This window comes from Durio zibethinus, unplaced genomic scaffold (assembly GCF_047325235.1).
Source record: "Durio zibethinus cultivar Kanyao isolate XHJ-2024 unplaced genomic scaffold, ASM4732523v1 HiC_scaffold_390, whole genome shotgun sequence".
Lineage (NCBI taxonomy): Eukaryota > Viridiplantae > Streptophyta > Magnoliopsida > Malvales > Malvaceae > Durio > Durio zibethinus.
This window is the reverse complement of record NW_028323013.1, coordinates 177,501-182,500: the sequence shown is the minus strand read 5'-3', so window position 1 is coordinate 182,500 and position 5,000 is coordinate 177,501.

Sequence of the window (5,000 nt, the reverse complement as noted above, 5' to 3'; positions counted from 1 at the left end):
ATTCACACCCCCTTAAAGAGCATTTGAGATTTTACAGGTTTGCTACCAGTAGCCGTTAAAGTGTCTGAAATGGGGACACTTTTTTCAAACGGTCACAAAATCTTCTCCACTTCGAGTTTTTAGCTGAATTTTTTTGTGCATGCCAACAAAAATAGAAGGATCACGCCTACAAAATTTGGGGCCAAAAATCCTTATAAAAAAATTTTAAAAAATCCCGAACCACAAAAAGTTTCGAAAATCGTGAAAAATAGAAAACGAGTCATCTTCCAACGAAACTTCACGTGAAGGCTTAGGGGACCATTGTATGAATTTACAAGCCATAAAAATGGCATTGGCATGGCAGAAATTTGAAGATGTGCCTAAACCCACCAGGGCCCAGCGTGTGCCGATGGTGCTCGAGGCAACCGCCCGCACCAGGGCCCAGCGTCTGCCGATGGTGCTCGAGGCAAGCGCCCGCACCAGGGCCCAGCGTGTGCCGATGGTGGTCGAGGCAACCGCCCGCACCAGGGCCGATAGTGTGCCGATGGTGCTCGAGGCAACCTGTCGCACCAGGGCCCAGCGTGTGCCGATGGTGATCGAGGCAACCTGCCGCACCAGGGCCCAGCGTGTGCCGATGGTGGTCGAGGCAAGCGCCCGCACCAGCGACCAGCGTGTGCCGATGGTGCTCGAGGCAACCGACCGCACCAGGGCCCAGCGTGTGCCGATGGAGCTCGAGGCAACTTGCCGCACCAGGGCCCAGCGTGTGCCGATGGCGCTCGAGGCAAGCTCCCGCACCAGGGCCCAGCGTGTGCCGATGGTGCTCGAGGCAACCTGCCGCACCAGGGCCCAGCGTGTGCCGATGGTGCTCGAGGCAACCTGCCGCACCAGGGCCCAGCGTGTGCCGATGGTGCTCGAGGCAAGCGCCCGCACCAGGGCCCAGCGTGTGCCGATGGTGGTCGAGGCAACCGCCCGCACCAGGGCCCAGCGTGTGCCGATGGTGCTCGAGGCAACCTGCCGCACCAGGGCCCAGCGTGTGCCGATGGTGCTCGAGGCAACCGACCGCACCAGGGCCGAGCGTGTGCCGATGGTGGTCGAGGCAAGCGCCCGCACCAGGGCCCAGCGTGTGCCGATGGTGGTCGAGGCTGCCGATGGTGGTCGAGGCAACCTGCCGCACCAGGGCCCAACGTGTGCCGATGGTGCTCGAGGCAACCGACCGCACCAGGGCCGAGCGTGTGCCGATGGTGCTCGAGGCAAGCGCCCGCACCAGGGCCCAGCGTGTGCCGATGGTGGTCGAGGCAACCTGCCGCACCAGGGCCCAGCATGTACCGATGGTGGTCGAGGCAACCTGCCGCACCAGGGCCCAGCGTGTGCCGATGGTGGTCGAGGCAAGCGCCCGCACCAGGGCCCAGCGTGTGCCGATGGTGGTCGAGGCAACCTGCCGCACCAGGGCCCAGTGTGTGCCGATGGTGGTCGAGCCAGGAGCCCGCACCAAGGGCCGGCTTGTGCCGATGGTGTTCGGGGCAACCGCCCGCACCAGGGCCCTGCGTGTGCCGATGGTGCTGGGGGCAACCGCTCGCACCAGGGCCCAGCGTGTGCCGATGGTGCTGGGGGCAAGCGCCCGCACCAGGGCCCAGCGTGTGCCGATGGTGCTGGGGGCAACCGCCCGGACCAGGGCCCAACGTGTGCCGATGGTGGTCGAGGGAACTGCCCGCACCAGGGCCCAGCGTGTGCCGATGGTGCTGGGGGCAAGCGCCCGCCCCAGGGCCCAGCGTGTGCCGATGGTTATCGGGGCAACCGGCCGCACCAGGGCCCAGGGTCTGCCGATGGTGCTCGAGGCAACCGCCCGCACCAAGGCTCAGCATGTGCCGATTGTGATCGAGGCAACAACCCACACCAGGGCCCAGCTTGTGCCGATGGCGGTCGAGGCAAGTGCCCGTACCGAAGGGCAGCCTATGCCGATGATGGTCGATGCATGTGCCATCACCATGCGTCATCATGTGCCATTGATGGTCGAGGCCTTGGCCGAAGTTCGATTTTGAGCCACGGTGCCCATGCTTGGCACCAGCATGTGCTGGTGCCGCATTTTTTTCACTCGGGACAGCATCGCCGGAGCATCGCCGGAGTACCGCCGGAGAACCTGACCGGCGGCATTGGGGTTCCGGCGATTGGGAGGGGGGCCGGGGGGGTGTGCGCACATGATGTGCGATGGGTGCTGGTACTTGGCCTTGTGTTGGCCCCCTATCCCTCATCAAACCTCTGAGAATTCACACCCCCTTAAAGAGCATTTGAGATTTTACAGGTTTGCTACCAGTAGCCGTTAAAGTGTCTGAAATGGGGACACTTTTTTCAAACGGTCACAAAATCTTCTCTACTTCGAGTTTTTAGCTGAATTTTTTTGTGCATGCCAACAAAAATAGAAGGATCATGCCTACAAAATTTGGGGCCAAAAATCCTTATAAAAAAATTTTAAAAAATCCCGAACCGCAAAAAGTTTCAAAAATCGTGAAAAATAGAAAACGAGTCATCTTCCAACGAAACTTCACGTGAAGGCTTAGGGGACCATTGTATGAATTTACAAGCCATAAAAATGGCATTGGCACGGCAGAAATTTGAAGATGTGCCTAAACCCACCAGGGCCCAGCGTGTGCCGATGGTGCTCGAGGCAACCGCCCGCACCAGGGCCCAGCGTGTGCCGATGGTGCTCGAGGCAAGCGCCCGCACCAGGGCCCAGCGTGTGCCGATGGTGGTCGAGGCAACCGCCCGCACCAGGGCCGATAGTGTGCCGATGGTGCTCGAGGCAACCTGTCGCACCAGGGCCCAGCGTGTGCCGATGGTGATCAAGGCAACCTGCCGCACCAGGGCCCAACGTGTGCCGATGGTGGTCGAGGCAAGCGCCCGCACCAGCGCCCAGCGTGTGCCGATGGTGCTCGAGGCAACCGAACGCACCAGGGCCCAGCGTGTGCCGATGGTGCTCGAGGCAACTTGCCGCACCAGGGCCCAGCGTGTGCCGATGGCGCTCGAGGCAAGCTCCCGCACCAGGGCCCAGCGTGTGCCGATGGTGCTCGAGGCAACCTGCCGCACCAGGGCCCAGCGTGTGCCGATGGTGCTCGAGGCAACCTGCCGCACCAGGGCCCAGCGTGTGCCGATGGTGCTCGAGGCAAGCGCCCGCACCAGCGCCCAGCGTGTGCCGATGGTGCTCGAGGCAACCGACCGCACCAGGGCCCAGCGTGTGCCGATGGTGCTCGAGGCAACTTGCCGCACCAGGGCCCAGCGTGTGCCGATGGCGCTCGAGGCAAGCTCCCGCACCAGGGCCCAGCGTGTGCCGATGGTGCTCGAGGCAACCTGCCGCACCAGGGCCCAGCGTGTGCCGATGGTGCTCGAGGCAAGCGCCCGCACCAGGGCCCAGCGTGTGCCGATGGTGGTCGAGGCTGCCGATGGTGGTCGAGGCAACCTGCCGCACCAGGGCCCAGCGTGTGCCGATGGTGCTCGAGGCAAGCGCCCGCACCAGGGCCCAGCGTGTGCCGATGGTGGTCGAGGCAACCTGCCGCACCAGGGCCCAGCGTGTGCCGATGGTGCTCGAGGCAACCTGCCGCACCAGGGCCCAGCGTGTGCCGATGGTGGTCGAGGCAAGCGCCCGCACCAGGGCCCAGCGTGTGCCGATGGTGGTCGAGGCTACCGATGGTGGTCGAGGCAACCTGCCGCACCAGGGCCCAGCGTGTGCCGATGGTGCTCGAGGCAAGCTGCCGCACCAGGGCCCAGCGTGTGCCGATGGTGGTCGAGGCAACCGCCCGCACCAGGGCCCAGCGTGTGCCGATGGTGATCGAGGCAACCGACCGCACCAGGGCCCAGCGTGTGCCGATGGTGCTCGAGGCAACCTGCCGCACCAGGGCCCAGCGTGTGCCGATGGTGGTCGAGGCAAGCGCCCGCACCAGGGCCCAGCGTGTGCCGATGGTGCTCGAGGCAACCGACCGCACCAGGGCCCAGCGTGTGCCGATGGTGGTCGAAGCAAGCGCCCGCACCAGGGCCCAGCGTGTGCCGATGGTGGTCGAGGCAACCGCCCGCACCAGGGCCCAGCGTGTGCCGATGGTGATCGAGGCAACCGACCGCACCAGGGCCCAGCGTGTGCCGATGGTGCTCGAGGCAACCTGCCGCACCAGGGCCCAGCGTGTGCCGATGGTGCTCGAGGCAACCTGCCGCACCAGGGCCCAGCGTGTGCCGATGGTGGTCGAGGCAAGCGCCCGCACCAGGGCCCAGCGTGTGCCGATGGTGCTCGAGGCAACCGACCGCACCAGGGCCCAGCGTGTGCCGATGGTGGTCGAGGCAAGCGCCCGCACCAGGGCCCAGCGTGTGCCGATGGTGCTCGAGGCAACCGACCGCACCAGGGCCGAGCGTGTGCCGATGGTGGTCGAGGCTAGCGCCCGCACCAGGGCCCAGCGTGTGCCGATGGTGGTCGAGGCAACCTGTCGCACCAGGGCCCAGCGTGTGCCGATGGTGGTCGAGGCAAGCGCCCGCACCAGGGCCCAGCGTGTGCCGATGGTGGTCGAGGCAAGCGCCCGCACCAGGGCCCAACGTGTGCCGATGGTGCTGGGGGCAACCGCCCGCACCAGGGCCCAGCGTGTGCCGATGGTGATCGAGGCAACCGCCCGCACCAGGGCCCAGCGTGTGCCGATGGTGGTCGAGGCAAGCGCCCGCACCAGTGCCCAGCGTGTGCCGATGGTGGTCGAGGCAAGCGCCCGCACCAGGGCCCAGCTTTTGCCGATGGTGATCGAGGCAACCGGCCGCTCCAGGGCCCAGCGTGTGCCGATGGTTATCGGGGCAACCGGCCGCACCAGGGCCCAGGGTCTGCCGATGGTGCTCGAGGCAACCGCCCGCACCAAGGCTCAGCATGTGCCGCTGGTGATCGAGGCAACAACCCACACCAGGGCCCAGCTTGTGCCGATGGCGGTCGAGGCAAGTGCCCGTACCGAAGGGCAGCCTATGCCGATGATGGTCGATGCATGTGCCATCACCATGCGTCATCA